At 35.9% G+C, this 18,586-nt stretch overlaps 1 long non-coding RNA gene across 1 annotated transcript; it reads left to right on the top strand.

Annotated features, from left to right (window-relative positions):
• Window positions 1–468: 468 nt before the first annotated feature.
• Window positions 469–3,768, top strand: LOC137063747 (uncharacterized). Its single transcript, XR_010901431.1, has 3 exons — window positions 469–1,225; window positions 1,686–1,820; window positions 3,083–3,768. It is a non-coding gene; the product is annotated as an uncharacterized lncRNA (long non-coding RNA).
• The last annotated feature ends 14,818 nt before the right edge of the window (window positions 3,769–18,586 follow it).

Here is an 18,586-nt window from a genome sequence, read left to right as displayed (position 1 = left end):
ACCCTGCAGAAGACATTCCAACTTATTTGGAACCTTATTCTAAAACAATAACTAATCGGAAAATGAAAGCTTTAGCATAAGTTCTGCCAGGAAGACTTAATTGTTACGTCACTTCAACTTATATCTATCCAATCACATTCTAATACTTGCACACTAAAAAACGTTGGGTTATTTTTTTTACCCAACCGTTGGGTTACACATATTGGGTCAATATGTTGGGTTATTTTGCAAAATGTTGGGTTATTTTAAAATCGTTGGGTTATTTTTAGTAATAACCCGGCCGTTGGGTTAAATACGGTTTCCCCAGTGACGGTTCAAATTTTAACGGCAAACCGTCCAGTTACTGCCAACAGAAGACGCTGCTGCAGCCTGATTATGAAATGAAAGGTAAGACATGCCATTTTTTTATGAATACAACTCTTATAACATTATGTATTGTGTACTGAAACGTTGAATATAGTCGAAAACTGAATTTTATCAAAAAAAAATCCCTTTAATGCTCTCTGGAAAAATTAGATAGATTGGAAATAAACCATAGCTATCCCAGTTAGCTCGCTAGCAGTAATAAAGTAAAAACATTATTCTAGTGTACCTATTTAGAAACTTAATACGGCGATACAGAAAGTAAGTAACTTATGCCTAGTCTGAAATCACTATCTAATGCCGCGCGGAGCATTATCAGCTTGGCCCGTGCAGCGCGAGCTCAGACCCGGTCACACGACACCACAGCAGCGCTGTGAGATCCAGGGGGAAGCGTTTGAATTCGCCGAATATCCAACAGTATAACTTACTACTCTAAATATCTGTTGTGAGATGAATGAGTGCAGATATTCACAACAGCATTGACGCAGAAAACTGAAATATTGTGCTAACAATTTTAACGTTAGTTCACAACAGTTAGAATGTTTTCCAACCCACAAATTACCTAGTTTTACCGTAGTAAGTTAACACAAACTGCAACTATGATAATTTGGCAGAAATGTGGTAGGCCTATATTCATAATGAATGTTGTCATATGAATATATATTATGCATGTTACTATTAAACGTATTACAGGAGTAGCTAAATCATACAACCATAGTACGTTTTCTTATGAAGCTATGACAGTTTTTGCCTTTATTTTAAATATGTTGTACTAAATGTGTTATATACCTGTGTTTTAGACCAATGGATTCATTTGTGAAGCAAAGACTAGAACAGTTGAACCTCTGCCATTTAATTAAAGGTGAGTACTATATTGAAACAAGTTGTACACAATTATTTTTTAAAGACTAGTTTACTTTTCTGGTAATTTTTTTTCCCCTGCTTCATTCTAATGCAGAGGAAGGATTGGATCTCAGTGGTTCTCGACTCTAGTCCTGGAGTATCACCAATAGTACACAAGTTCGATGTCTTCCTTATCGGACGCACATTTCCGGGTTTGGAGTCTACTAACAAGTTGGTAAGTTGAATAACATTAGATAGGCCAATGTGCAAGTGCAGGGTCTACTACAGAACCAGGTTATTTGGGAAACAACCAGTTTATAATTTTTTTTTTTCAGCTGTCTTCTCTCATTTTCATACAATATGTTTTAATTTCAATAAGTTGTTTTGGTTGTGTCTAAGTGCATATGAAATCAGGTCCACACATTTGGTATAGGTGAAAACTGTTTTTTTCTCTTTTTCTGTAAACTTGTCTTTCAAAGATGATCATGGAGAAATTGCCTTTAAAACCCTTCCTGCCATCCTGCCATCATCGCCATACCTCACAAATGGACAACATGGTGTGTCCAACATATGCTGAAATGAAGAGAAGCTTAATTACATTCACCCATCAGCCTGTAAGTAAAAGCAACACTATCAAATTAGCTTTGATAAAGTGCACTGCTCATATGCATCCATTTATTATTTCCTTTAGTGATTTTGCTTGTTAATAGATTACCCAATAGTTCACCCAAAAAATATCCCATAATGTACTCACCCTCAAGTCATCCTAGGTGTATATGACATTCTTCTTTCAGACGAACACAATCAGTTATTAATAAATGTCCTGACTAATCCAAGCATTATAATGGTCAAAATTTGAAGCCCAAAAACGTGCATCCATCCATTATGAAAGTAAACCATAAGGCTCCATGAGGTTAATAAGGACCTTCTGAGGTGAATCGATGGGTTTTTGTAGAAAAAATATCCATATTTAAAACTTTATAGACTAAAATAACAAATTTTCTACAGACAGCCTTTCTTATTCAACTTACAAAGAAACTGTAACGCCTCTCGCAATTCAAAACGGTTACGCTACGTCCAACTTTATCGTCTCGACATTTACGTTTTTTTACGCTACACCCAACGTTATTCTCACAGCAGTTACGCTTTTTTCAGAAGTTGAATACTTAATGCGGTCCATTGGAAGCTAGATATTTTACTTTATAACGTGTTAAATATGGATATTTTTCTTACACAATCCCATCAATTCACTTCAATGGGTTCTTATTAATCTCCGGAGCCGTGTGAAGCACTTTTATAATGGATGGATGCATTTTTGGGCTTCAAATTATGGGCTTCCATTATAAAGCTTTGAAGAGCCAGGATATTTATTAATATAACTCAGATTGTATTTGTCTGAAAGAAGAATGTCATACACACCTAGGTTGGCTTGAGGGGGAGTAAATCATGGAATCATTTTCATTTTTGGGTAAACTATCTCATGAATTACCCTCGTGTCGTTGTAAGACTTTCGTTGTTCTTTGAAACACAAATGTTAAAGAAATCTGCGAGGTTTCTGTCCCTCCATTGACGACCTACGCAACTACCACTTTAAGACCCAGGACAGACATCATTAAAGTAATCCATGGGATTCAAGTGATGGGATACTGCCTTTCTAGGCCTTTCTGTGTTCCGAAGATGAACCAAAGTCTTACGGTTTGAAACAGCATGAGGATTAGTATGTTGATTGGTGAAAAATGAACAGCAGATGTAATGACTAATTAGTGACAATTTGTTTAATTCAGTACAACACTGCTTCATTGTAACTTTTACGTAATTTAACACTGCTGATGTCGTCACAGTGCAAGCAAACTGAACTTTTTTTTATTCTTTTAAGGTTGGAACTAACATGCAGCATTAGCTGAACAGTGAGACAAGCCAGGATCCACATGACGATGCTTGGGGACAAAGAGACCTCGCTGATTTTTTTCATTTTCATTGTGGAGGAAGTTGAACAGAAGACCTTATTTCAAGCACTGGCTGTATGTTTCTGATTTTTTTTTTTTTTTTATGACATGAACTATCCAAAGACCTCTGCCCCATTTGGGAGATTTTGTAGCATGCAAACTTGAATATATATTTTGCTGCCTCATTAAAAACTTTGATTATCATAATTTGTATTTGTTTTGCTACTTAAGGTATGTTCACAACACATCAAGGCATACAGTGTACAATGAAGATTTTTTTAATAAAGTTGTTTATTTCTGGAAGAATTTAATATTATGAATTTGTGTATTCTGTCCATATTTGTATAGGTTTTTAATTTAATATTTGTTGTGTTCATTTTTAATTTTTGTTTTGTATGTACACCTTTTATGTATGTTTACCTTATGTACATTTTTGTGTATTATGTGTGCTGTGTATTTTGAATTTAATATTTACAAATTTATGTATATTTACAATAAATATTTACTCCCCAATATTTAGTTTGACATTTACAATATATATTTTAAAGCACATGTATTGTTTTATACAAATAAAAAATCTGTATTTGAAAACAATGGGTATTTTATTTATTAAAATAATGGCATGAATAAAAATAAAAATTTAACTCAACTGTTGGGTTACTTTTAACCCAACTGTTTATTAACCCAATGCATTGGGTTAAAATAACCCAACGTTGGGAAGGTGCTATACCAACCCACAGTTGGGTTACATGTTGGGTTATTTTTAACCCAATATTTTTAAGTGAGTGGGTATAAAAGATCGGTACTTACTCATGTTTGAGTTCGCAGATGCTGACGCACCAATTCACCGCCATCCTCCCCACCACCTCCAAGTCAAATCCTTCCCTACTCCACCCCACCACCACCACCAGGATGGGCCCTTCCATACCTCACGGGGGGGTCGGCTGCGCCTCTGCCTTCGTCTTCAGGCAGGATATGCAGAGTCCATACCCTCTGATTGCGAGCTACGGACGGGGCCTATGCCAAAGTACTTTATTGCTTGCTGGATTGTTAATAAATGGATTATTGTCACAGTATTTATTCTCCCGAGTCTTTCTGGCAGAACTAGTGGTTCTATGCCTAAATAAAATTTATTAAAGATTTATTCAAAATTAAACATTTGAGAAAGGAAATATTTCACTTAATGTGTACACTTTTATAATAAAAGCTAAAATGGTCCCTGTATGGCACTGCTCTGTGATCACAAAATAAACAAAATACAATTGCTATTGTGTTGGAATTTTTAAATTTTGATTAGATTAAAGTCACATTAATTGTGTTCAAGTGTCAAAATAACAATACATTTTTTTCAAGAGTGCATATTTGTGTACTATCTACCCATGTAATCAACCTTTGGAATTGACTGTGTTTGCACCTGTCTTGACTGTGAATGAATTAGACCACTGAATAGCCCATTTTCCACCCATGTTTTCATTTCCCATTAGTGAACCAACTAGGTCCCACATGAGGAGCCCAGCTGGGTTTGCCCATGTGGGACCTACTTGGTTCACCCAAGTGGGCCCCAGATAAGATGCCCATTTTGAGCCCATGCCCACTCTGTACCCCTGTAGCCCATGTTTAATCCACGTGGGCCCCACATACACGTGTTGGCTGGGTTCTGACATGGTAGCCAGGGGACTAAAGTTTTCACGTTTGAAATCGTGCACATACACTAAATGGCTTCGCGGACGGCGCCGTCTTTGATTTAGCTCAACTATTCGCTGCCTCGCTGCCAAAGTTTGACTAATCTCCCCTCCACAATCATTCCCTTTAAATAGACTCCTAAGCTTTTCCTGTCTAATGGTTGCCAGCTGATGTACCTTTGGATAATATCCTTAAAAATCTAACAACCATTAGTGTTTGTAATAACATTTTTATGACAATTTTAATCATTGCATAAAAAACTAAAACAATAAACAAAAAACAACAACAACAAAAAACAATTCAACTAGCCTAATTGAACACTGGGTGTATATTACAACTTCGGAATTATTTTCTGAGAAGCTTTTTGCACAGTGTTGGCCACTAGTGGAATGAAGTGATATGTATTCTTAACTAAGCTCGTTTCAGGAAACACATATTAACGTTAAGGGATACCTAAGGTATAACTTAAGAATGACGTAAGCTGTGTCCCAAAGTGAAGGGTGCGCACTTCACTTTGGGACACAGCTGTAGAGTTAAGAAGGTTTCGGGAAGTGCAGCCCTGATCAATGCTGAAGGTGGTCCTTAAATGTGAGCATTAGCGCCATCTGGCGGGCCTCTGGAAGTAGCGCAGTTCCTCAGATTGAGCTATTAAACTTTTCCAATTAATTCATTCCGAATTCAGTCGATCTTTGTTTTGTTAGACAAAAGGCGAATTTAAAACATGCTATTTTACATAAGACGTGATTACAGTTTACAGTCAAATAAACTAAGATAAAATAAAATAAGAACTTTACAAACTCTTAATTTAGGCCTATGAGGTGGTTACGTTTCCACTAAACTAAAGGACTGATACACAAAGCGCAAACTGAGATTTATCATTATCATTTGACATTAACACACATTCATATTCATTCATACGCCTATGAAATATGAGGATGTGGCACAAACTACAAGGAAATCCAGAATCACGGAAAAGAAACAAAGGAAATATGAAACAATCGTATTTATTTGAATTAATTTTTAATTTGTCTTATGACACTGCATGATTTGTCTGTGTTCATCAAGAAATCTCAGATATGTTTAAAGAATAATGTTTAAGAATAAAGTCAATATAGGCCTACTATACATCTGGGCTGTAAATATATTCATGCCCCAATCTGTGTTAACCACATCGGATCGCAAATTATTTCAAACACTCGCCGGTAAATTATGAAAATTCAGCTGAGAACATTTATTAAAATGTCTTAAATGTTGATGCCGACTGAAATGAAACTGAAAAGATGAAATGCACCAGCATTGGTCCTGTATTCCTGTAGTCTTTCGTTACTTTATATGGGCAGGTCTTTACAGTAATCAGGTAATAATTAAGTTAAATTAATCTAGACTACTTACAGCTTTTAGGATCCTTCCGGTTACAGGTGACTTTAAACTCTTACAGGTAAATGTATCAACAATAAGGGAAACTCCCCCATGGTCATGTGATTTATAAGAAAATATGCACACATTCCACGACATTGCATACTCGTAGGCTACTATTTATACGCATTTATGTGTGATCGGGTTGGTATGTGACATTTGTAGAACAATTGAATTCCTTTGCCTTTGAAAACTCAGAAGAGATTGATAATAAACTCTCTGAGTCTGAGTCATTGCATTTCAGTTTTTAGATGTTCTGAAATGTGTGCTGAAAATAACCTTTCATTGTGATAGTAATCTTCTGTAGAATAAAAAAAAACAATCGCCCCATGATCGAAGCAACTGTACTCCTGTATCAGAGGTAAAAAATGTGCAAATAACAGTGTCTAAGAGCAGGAATGAAACATGTTAAATGTTCATTAAAAAACAAAACAAACAAACACACAGTCAAACACTAGAACTGTCATGATACTGAAAGACTTCATAAGCCACCAGAGGCCAGAGTTTCTTTCAATAAACTCATTTCTAAACTGTCGATTTGATTATTTTTGCCCTCTAGTGACAGCTGGCATAAATTAACTACTCATTTTTATATTAATTAAACACAATAAAATGAACCTGCCCGTAGGGTCACAGCATCTTTGAATGGATGTCCAAGCCATGGCTCACACACACTGACAAACACACACGTCTTAGTGTTCACTGGAGGAAATCCACATTAACACAAGGGGAACATGAAAACTCCTGGTTCAGTCAGGACTCAAACCGGCAACCTTCTGCTGTGAGGCGAATAAATACATAATGAAGAGAGTTAAAATGAGAGTCCACATGAAATACAAGAATTAGGGCAAATAAAATAAAATCACTGTTTGCACAATAAAAATTGGGAACTGGGGGGACATTATTTTTAAATACTTTTCAAGTCAACTACAACTTTGCAACATTTGACAGAACACTGAAACTAAGCATAAAAATATTTTAAAACTGTTATAAATCCATTTCAGTTACTTTTCTTGTTAAAATATCATTACTTATATTGCTTTGACCCAAATAATATGTGATGGAAATGGCTGAGAATCAGATTTACTCTGTAGCTGTTTTTTCTTAGAGGGAAGGACACACACACACACACACACACACACACACACACACACACACACACACACACACACACACACACACACACACACACACACACACACACACACACACACACACACACACACACACACACACAGTTACCAGTGTTTATCATCTTATAAAACTTTTTTTGTTTAATAACAAAAGGAAAACTGGATATTCAATATTGTTTGCAGTTCGTTAGTAATTTTCTTTATTTTTTATTTTACTGAAAATTACTATTTCAGATGTTTAATTTCAAATTGTAGGCCTAATTAAAACCCTGTATAAAAATACAAACAAAATCTGTAAAATTATCAACGGTTATATTACATTTTATGCCATTATTACATCATTAACAGCATTAATGACAAATAACAGTAGTTCTCATTTAAATAATTAAAAAAATAATAGTGATAATAATTCATGCAATTACCAGCAGATGGCGTAAAGAGACAGTTGGTATCATTGCTCACAATGAAAAAAAATAATGTAATGACTGGCCAAACAAAACCTGTAAAATGAAAGTAAAATATCCTGATTTAAATCAAGTGAGTCACTATTATTTGAATAGGGTTTCTCGACCACCTGGCGGATTTGTAATCCGTACCAAATGCCCAATTATCTTATCTTTTTGCCACATCAACAATCATTATATATAGGCATAGCAATTATTGCATATTCATTTTGAAAGTTTATCAAATTAACTAAAATTCTGCATTTATAGCTATACAAAAATGACATACTTCATACAGTACAACCTCATTGTATCGTCAAATAAGATGTCATTTTGCAATTTCATTTTTTTTTTGCAATTTCCCCAAGTGCCAAGCGGCGTGTTTTTCCTCACAGCTAAATCTTTGATCTTTAAAATCAAGCCGTCTTGCTAAGTCCTTTACTTGATTAAGGAAGCCGCTTCAAAGCATTTTCACGTGATTATTGTTAATGTTCCAATAGATTTTTTTTATTCATGGAATTGTTTTTATGAAATATCTTATGTATCCCAGTGCTCCAGTATTTCTCCAGTAGTTCCCTTCTCCTGATTTCTTCTTGATGTTTTCCAGTGTTTTTTGCCTTTTAGGGCCAATCTATTTCCTTCATATTTTCCATCAGAACATCAATGTGCAGAAGTATGATCAGTGAATCAGTGTTGAGTGAGATCGTCTCCAGAGTTTCCACACAGTGAATAGTTTCATTCACCAGCTTTATTTTCTCTTTCTCTTTCATCTGATTGGTCAAACAGCTCCGCCTTCAGCGCGAGCTCTTCATTCTGTCAGGCAGAATACGAGTTCGGGACTGACAAATGCAATTGCATTAAAAAAAATGTCCGAAAACACCACACACTGCTAACCACACACAATATTTAAAGCAGAAATATGTTGCTATATGAAAGATGTTGTCACGTAATTCGTGCTGTTGCGATTTGCAAGCGACCCCCATTAATGTGAGCCACAGGCTATTATTTGAGTATGATAGCCTGTTTCTCATTGATAAATACGGTGCAAATAGTCCCGTCTCTTTGGATAAAAGGGAAATGGAAATAAAAATAAATAACAGGCTGAACTGTACATGATAATATGTCCGTGATATTTGCCACTCTCGTCTTTTATTTACATCAAAAGGCAGGTAGGCATGTGTGACATGTCAATAATCAAGAAAATTGAATAGAAATACAGTTTATATTTGTGAATGTGTGTCTATTCTGTTCACGTGAAAAGAAAGAGACAGAAAAGTGAGCAGTATCGGTTAACATACATTAATTGATACTGACAAAATGAGCAGTTTGGGTTTAATTAAAATCATGTCGGTTGAAGAGCACGACATACCTTTAAAATCGTATTATTTTTATCATAAAACAGATAATAAATAATGAATTGGGTGATGTTTCTCTGAGTTGTCTTTATTAAGTTTGCTTGAGAGTTCCAGCATATATTCCTATTTAAATATTATTTATTATTATTTTTTTATGAGAACTATAATGCTTCACCAAACTCAGCTCAGACCTTCAGACTGGTCTGACTCACTTATATATTTTCTAACGGGTCAGACTTACTTTCCCAAAAAAATCCCATTGACTTGCATTATCTGAGCAATGAAAGCCGTAATGATTAAAGCTGTCCACTAGAGGGGGCGACAGGATACGTCTTTTCTACTCACTTTCCCTGTTTGCATCAGTTTAAATGACAAATTAATTTCATTCATAAATAGGCCATATCTGTCTATGAGAACAAGCTTTACACTTCAAGCTGGACAACTTATTAAAACTTGAACACTGCTTCAGAGTTTGCCACTCTTTAGTTTCTTTTAAGATATTCACACTGTTTTTTGCATTTAATGTTTGTCCATCTGGAACTTGTATTTGTAATGAGCTTTATATTTTAAGCCCTACTCGCTGTTGATAAATCACATTCAATTAATGTAAAGAGCTAATGTCAGGGCAAATGTCCGGCAAAGTTTAGCTCGACTATTTAAACACCTGAACCAGCTAAGCAATGTCTACAGACTATCTAAAAATGTTTAGGAAAATGTGTTGGAACTGGTTGGATCTGAACTCTGCAGAACATGTTCCTTCTGGGTCAGGACTGGGTTTTAAATCTATAAATGAATGTGCAAAGTTGGGTGTCTGCATGCAGATTGTAGGTCAGTCAGTTCAATGGAAAATAGAATCTACAACAAAACTTTATTCTGTTCTGCACATGCAATCAAAACTGCAATGTTTTTGAACTTTTGAAGATGTCTTTATTACATTTTTGTCTTTATACCCTGCTTGAACCTTACTAACTGAACAAATGCTACTGCAGGAAGTGGAGAAAAAAATAATACTGTTTTATGAAAACTCTTAGTAGCTTCAAGCACACTGGTAGGCCTGCAGCTTCTGTGATGATATGCATTAGGGCACTGCCTTGAGTTCTCCATCCATTGGTCAATACAGACCTTACACCTCACCACACTCCTGCAGCATGAGGTGAACGCAGATTCTTCAACCATAGCTTCATAAAGAAAATATAGTCAATATTAACTGCAGATGGTGCCAAATAAACTTGATTATGTTTTGGAAACATGTCATTTCACATCAATTACAGCTGATATCATGGCTAAAAATGATAAACCCTTTTGTTACTGCAAAAACCCAGTCTAGGTGCTACACACCTGCAAGTTATATCACTAAATAGATGTAACATGATTTCAGCCGAGCAATATCCATGCTACTAGCACCAAATTAGTTTCTTATAATGGCTAAATCCACTAAAATGGACATAGTTCACCTAGAATGAAAAAAAAATCCATAATTTACTCGCCCTCCAAACACGCATGACTTTCTTTCTTTTGCCACACACACACACACACACACACACACACACACACACACACACACACACACACACACACACACACACACACACACACACACACACACACACACACACACACACTGGTTGTCATTGACTTCTAGAGTATTTATTTTTCCTACTGTAAAAGTCAATGACATCTACTGTCTGATTACCAACATTCTTCAAAGTATTTTCTTTAGTGTTCAGCAGAACAAAACAAATAAATAAAAAAACAAACAGGTTTGGAACAACTTGAGGGTGATGATAGAATTTAATTTTTAGGGTGAACTATACCTTTAACATGTAATTAATCTAAGGGAGACCAATGTACACTAAATGTCAGTAATGTACACTTGTAATTAAAAAATACTGTAAAGTATTACATTTAGCAAATCACTACATCACAAGTAATATAACAATATTTTTTTTTAATAAAAATTTGATTGAGTAAACAAGATATTTGTATTTGTAAATATGTTTTTATATTTTGAATTTGTCACTAGGCTTAACTCATCATTGGAAGCCATTGATAAATTAGAGAATACGATTTCAAGGCCATATTCATTCATTATAAAATGGTATCTAAGTATTTTTTGGTGATGATGATGATCTTGTTATATATATATATATATATATATATATATATATATATATATATATATATATATATATATATATATATATATATATATATATATATATATATATATATATTAAGGAGAGATAAGTCAAAATCATTTATGTGGTAACCTTTTTCGTTTTTTAAATTGTCACAGAGATGCTGAAAAAGCCTTAAATCGCAAATCGAGTAGTGGTTGGAGGCCTCTCAGGGTTTGGAGAATGTATCCAGACAGATTCAAGAGATGGTTTCCAGTACATAGGGAGCAGCACAAAGGGCAAACCTAGCAAGTTCCAGATGGACAAACATTAAATGCAAAAAACAGTGTGAATATCTTAAAAGAAACTAAAGAGTGGCAAACTCTGAAGCAGTGTTCAAGTTTTAATAAGTTGTCCAGCTTGAAGTGTAAAGCTTGTTCTCATAGACAGATATGGCCTATTTATGAATGAAATTAATTTGTCATTTAAACTGATGCAAACAGGGAAAGTGAGTAGAAAAGACTTATCCTGTCGCCCCCTCTAGTGGACAGCTTTAATCATTACGGCTTTCATTGCTCAGATAATGCAAGTCAATGGGATTTTTTTGGGAAAGTAAGTCTGACCCGTTAGAAAATATATAAGTGAGTCAGACCAGTCTGAAGGTCTGAGCTGAGTTTGGTGAAGCATTATAGTTCTCATAAAAAAATAATAATAAATAATATTTAAATAGGAATATATGCTGGAACTCTCAAGCAAACTTAATAAAGACAACTCAGAGAAACATCACCCAATTCATTATTTATTATCTGTTTTATGATAAAAATAATACGATTTTAAAGGTATGTCGTGCTCTTCAACCGACATGATTTTAATTAAACCCAAACTGCTCATTTTGTCAGTATCAATTAATGTATGTTAACCGATACTGCTCACTTTTCTGTCTCTTTCTTTTCACGTGAACAGAATAGACACACATTCACAAATATAAACTGTATTTCTATTCAATTTTCTTGATTATTGACATGTCACACATGCCTACCTGCCTTTTGATGTAAATAAAAGACGAGAGTGGCAAATATCACGGACATATTATCATGTACAGTTCAGCCTGTTATTTATTTTTATTTCCATTTCCCTTTTATCCAAAGAGACGGGACTATTTGCACCGTATTTATCAATGAGAAACAGGCTATCATACTCAAATAATAGCCTGTGGCTCACATTAATGGGGGTCGCTTGCAAATCGCAACAGCACGAATTACGTGACAACATCTTTCATATAGCAACATATTTCTGCTTTAAATATTGTGTGTGGTTAGCAGTGTGTGGTGTTTTCGGACATTTTTTTTAATGCAATTGCATTTGTCAGTCCCGAACTCGTATTCTGCCTGACAGAATGAAGAGCTCGCGCTGAAGGCGGAGCTGTTTGACCAATCAGATGAAAGAGGCGTTTCGGCGCCGCCCACGTGTGGAAACGAAATATCGAACCCGTAAACCATTTTATACACCACAAACGAAATATGAAAAATCGAGCCAAAATCTCATTTTTTCGTTTTTAAACCAAACAAAAAAACGAATAAACAAGCGGATTTATCTGTTCTCGTTATTCCATTCCAAACAGGAAATGAAATGATCAGATGATACACGGACCCACACCATCCCCTAGGTGCTCAGTAGCGATTTCTTAAAAATTGTCCCAAGGGGTTTGTGCTCAGTTTCAGACGTGATTACCTCCCTACCATACAGATAGTGATAGAACTTCTGACATGCGAACACAATACTCAGGCATTCCTTCTTAATTTGGGCATAGTTTTGTTCGGTTCGTGTGAGTGCCCAAAAGACGAAACCCAGCAAACATTGGTCCGACGGCAACGTCGTGTCCCTGGCCAAAAATAGTCGCGGTAGGACGGCATGAATCAGTAAAAATGTGTAATACAGAAACATTTCTTAAAAATGTATTCAGATACGTTTGTTCATGTCTACAGTTCTCTGGAGTTGTATGTATAATTATTACTTTGACTTTTAGCTCCGTGTAGTTCAATATATACCCTGTTGTGATTCGGTTGTGAGAGGACGTCACCTGGCGACGTCTTTTACACGTGCAATTATAGTCCATCCTGACCCCTATGTTATGAAATCTTTGTGAAATATGCAAAAGCTGTGCTTACCTTACACATTGGTTAATGCTGCAATAATTAATTTAAGTGCACCAAGTAGTTTTTAAGAGGTTGTGAATAAGACGTCCACTGACGAGATAGCAGGAAAAAAAACAGGAATTATCTTTATGAAATACACAATTTGCATGCAAAATAAATATATTTACTTGATCTCATTTAATTAATTATAATCACAAAGTGCCCATGTGGTTAAGTGATTGTAAAGCTGCATTTAGTAATTTTTTCCCAATCTGTTTTATGTATTCGTTGTTATTTTTATGTAAAACAGATACATTTTCATTCACCATTTAGGTCTGAGTTGGATGCAGATAGCCAAAACTGTGCTGCCAAGATGTAGTAACAATATATAGTAATAGTGCGTTATAAATAAAATCTATTATTATTAATACATCTTGCGATATTACAAAATCCCGCGATAGGATATTATCTCGCGAGATATGCTCTCCCGGAAACCGGACGGGACCGTTGAACAACCACGAGGAGAGGAATTGGGGAGTTGTATCGATATATTATTAAAAATCTACTTTTGGGTAAGTACATTTTGTATTATTTGATTAACATGCTTGAGTTTTACTTTTTTGACACGAATGAAATGGAAGAAATTATGCTACATTGTCAACTGAAATGTACTGAGTTTGGCCAAGTAGAAAAGTTATTTCGAACATATAAATAGAAAGTATGTTAAATGATACCGTCAAAATTATTACTGTAACTTATTAATGTATCCTTTATATGATGTAATTTGGGTCATATGCCAATCAAAAAAATATATTGTTCCTTAATATACTTTTTATTGGTACCATTTATCTATTTAGGGGACATCTCAGCCCACCTGTCTTTCACTTTCTCACAGACACAAACCTAGTTAAGGGTCTTTCTCACAGACACACACCTAGTTAAGGGTCTTTCTCACAGACACACACCTAGTTAAGGGTATTTCTCACAGACACACACCTAGTTAAGGGTCCTTCTCACAGACACACCTAGTTAAGGGTCCTTCTCACAGACACACACCTAGTTAAGGGCCTTTCTCACAGACACACACCTAGTTAAGGGTCTTTCTCACAGACACACACCTAGTTAAGGGTCTTTCTCACAGACACACACCTAGTTAAGGGTCTTTCTCACAGACACACACCTAGTTAAGGGTCCTTCTCACAGACACACACCTAGTTAAGGGCCTTTCTCACAGACACACACCTAGTTAAGGGCCTTTCTCACAGACACACACCTAGTTAAGGGTCTTTCTCACAGACACACACCTAGTTAAGGGTCTTTCTCACAGACACACACCTAGTTAAGGGTCTTTCTCACAGACACAAACCTAGTTAAGGGTCTTTCTCACAGACACACACCTAGTTAAGGGTCCTTCTCACAGACACACACCTAAGTTTTTTTTTTAGGGCAGCACAGTGGTATTGAAGAGGGAGCGGACAGATGCTGATCCCCCAACTGATGGACCCATCTAACACCCATTTAAAGCAGAACATCTTTTATACAATAAAATAAAATGTAATGCTTTTATGTGTTGATTGTTTTTATTATTATATCATTTTACTTATTTTTATTGATTTTTGTCATTTTCCCATGTAGCACTTTTGAGATTCTTCGGAATGAAGTGCGTTATAAATAAAATGTATTATTATTATTATTATTATTAATAATATTATTATTATTATTATTGTACATGTTGTTCCATTGTTTTTTTATTTAGCTGTACTCCATTAAGCTATTTTGAGAATAAATGCATGTAACTTACCTCACATTTTCCCTTTTATTTATTAAAAATAAGATATATATTCTCTTTCCTCAGATGCTGTGAAGAGGTGGAACCCGAATGCTCCAGACTCTGAGATTGATGCAGTGATGGAGGAACACCTGAAGCCCTTTACAGGAAGAGCTGGGGTGGTGCTTACAAAAATGAGCCAAACAACTTTAATGTGTTTAAGCCAGGGATAGTTCACCCAAAAATGAAAATTCATTGTTATCCCTTTCAATGTTCTGCTGTACACAAATATATTTGGAAGCCAGTTTGCAACCAAGCAGATATAACCTCCCATTAACTAACATTATATTATTTGCCTACTTTAGTAGTTAATGTGTTGAGATCTGTTCGGTTACAAATGTTCTTCCAAATATCTTTGTGTTCAGCAGAACATAGAAAGGTAAACAGGTTTGAAACATGACAGAATTTTCATTTTTGGGTGAACTATCCCTTTTTTTATAGGCAGTAACACTTTACAATAAGGTTGTATCAGTTAACATTAGTTAATGCATTAGTTAACATGAAACGAGCAATGCATTTGTTACTGTGTATTTGTTAATCTTTGTTAACGTTAGTTAATAAAAATACAGCTGTTCATGTTAGTTCACAGTGCATTAACTAATGTTAACAAGATTTTAATTATGCATTAGTAAATGCTGAAATTAACATTAACAAAAATAAATAAATTCTTTATAAGTGCAGTTCATTATTAGTTAATTTTAACTTTGAACCTTATTGTAAAATGTTATCTTAAAGGCTAATAATTCAGTATTTTGAATTTGGTATTTTAGTTTGGTTAACAGATGTTAAACAATGATGCAAAATAAATAAAGAGGAAAAGTTGTGGCTGTTCAAAACAATAAAATGTTGTGGTAAATCAGAACATGCTTTTTTTTTTATTATGTCCTCAATGTGTTCTTGTTTGTGATGCACGTGATTAAAACGTTGTATGGAGGTTCAGGTCTGACTGGACCGATTTTGGACCTTTTTTGAACCTTTGTCAAGACGTGTTAAACCTCACGCCATAACTGATTGCCTTTCACGATGTTACACAATGGGTGTGTAATTATTTTATATATGCAGGCTTATAAATACACGTAAATTATGTAGCAACACATTTAAACAGCCAGAAGCCGTCGGATTTAGACGTCCAGGGACGCGCAGAAGAGACGTGCAGTTCACGGCCAGATGACGTCAAAGACGTCGGTTCAACTTTCATTTTGGAACTATTTTTCAACCGTGACGGGACGTGTCGGATTGACGTCTTTTCAACGGTCATTAAACGTCCAAATGTTTGCTGGGAAGCCACAGGTTGTCCCTGCTGCAGCAGACAGCATCCCAAGCCGTTCTTGCTGGCGTCGCTTTGTATTGTCACTGGCTTGTCAATGTCATAGTACTTTAAGACGGGGGTGTCCGTAATTATACGTTTTATTTCTTGAACCGCTTCGTCGTGCTTAGGGGGCCAATGCCACTCTACGTCTTTGTCCAAAAGCCTGCTAAGCGGCTCACATACCACTGAATGCCGCGGGAGGAACTTGGCCAGGTACGTCACGAACCCGATGAAACGCTGACCTGCTTTTACGTCCTGTGGTGTCTGCATTGCCAAGACTGCTTTTATTTTTTCCGGGTCAATGCGTAACCCTTCTGCTGACAATATGTGTCCATGGAAGTGCACCGCTTTCAGTTTGAACTGTAACTTTTTCACGCTCCATCAGGGCACGGAGATTTCTGTCATGATCGGATTCGGCTTCTGCGTCTGAATCACCGCAGCCAACAACCAATTTGTCATCCACAATGGGCTCTATGCCGCGGAGCCCCATCAACAGCTTGTGTTTTTTGTGCTGATAGATTTCTGGTGACACCGAAAAGCTGAAGGGATTTAAGCTCAAGCTTAGCTCAAATCAGATCTCAGAGGACTACAGCGGATAATCTGGACTGCTGGGAGAATCATCGATAAACCCCTCCCCAAAGACAGAGAACAGTCTGAACTGTGACCATCGCAAACTTGGAGTCTCTAAATCAAGTGCCACCAACTGTCAAGAGTTACACTCATGTTTACTGTAAAAAATGTCTGAACCTTAAAGGAACTGTATGTAAGAAATATTTAAATTAATCATAAAATGGCCCTGATATGTCACTAGACATTAATAAATCATGTTCATTTCAAATACTTATATCACTGACAACAGTAGGCCGGCCAGCATATTGTCATTTTAAAATTCTCAACTGATGTTGATGTTGACATATTGTGTTTTGACCTGAAGCTCCGCCCCCTCCACCTATCGACCAATCACAAAGTCAGTTGTGTTTGGGCATATGGCTTGCCAGATCTACTCTAGTTACCACAACTGTAGACCTACAAACGTTCCTTCTGATCCTGCAGCCAATCTGGCAACCTCGAGTCAGGGGCACAATCTAACATACACTTCCTTCAAGCTTAGACAAAAATCCGATTCGATTGCACCCTATGACGCCATGTTCGATCATGAAAATGTTCAGAAAAAAATGTTTGAACTCCTCGAAGGCCGTTTCTCAGATTTTCACAGAAAACGTAACCACATCATCTTCAGAATATACAGACAAAAAGTTATGGAATTCAAGTTCAAGTTGATTCATCAAATTGTTTTCAAATAAAGCACAAACTGATTTTACATTGCGTTTGCAAAAATAGATGCAAGACTGTATCTCCGCAACGGTTTATCATATTCAGACCAAAATTGGTACGTCATCACAAGCATGACCTGAGGATACATGCTGGGTTTTTTTTAGCACAGTTACACCTACTGGTTCAAAGATACAAAAAATGGCCATTTTTGCTCATAATTTCTGGCCGATTTGTCTAAAAATTATAGACTCATTAGATTTGGGACGGCATGCCGAGTTGAATGATATCCAATTTCAAGCCATTTTTAATATTGTGCTAAAATGTTGTATTTTATGAATGCATTAGCGTATCATTTTGGCATGGCTCACTGGCATGATGTCCTGAAGGAGCCTGAGAAGTTTTAAGTCAGTGCCACTTAGTGGTAAAATAAAATATATTCACATGCTAACTTTAGATGTGGTTGACTTATTTTCACTTGGAATCCTGAATCCTTGCCAAGTTCAAATATACCAAACATGATAGGTTTCACCTTATGGTTTGTGCAACATTGTGATTTAGTGTTTTAAAGAAATATTTTCAAAAACGTTAGTCCGATATCAGGTGTGGGTCATTTCAAGTGCTTCATTTTTTACAGAATTTGACACGCTTATGTATGGGGGCATTCTGAGGACACACAGAAAAGCGGTGGGACTGTGCCACTTGTGCCACTTGCCACAGCTTTGATCAAGGGTGGTAATCTG

The sequence above is a fragment of the Pseudorasbora parva genome, chromosome 24 (assembly GCF_024679245.1).
Source record: "Pseudorasbora parva isolate DD20220531a chromosome 24, ASM2467924v1, whole genome shotgun sequence".
NCBI lineage: Eukaryota > Metazoa > Chordata > Actinopteri > Cypriniformes > Gobionidae > Pseudorasbora > Pseudorasbora parva.
The sequence above is the reverse complement of the archived record's forward strand: the minus strand, read 5'-3'. Positions and strand labels throughout refer to the sequence as shown.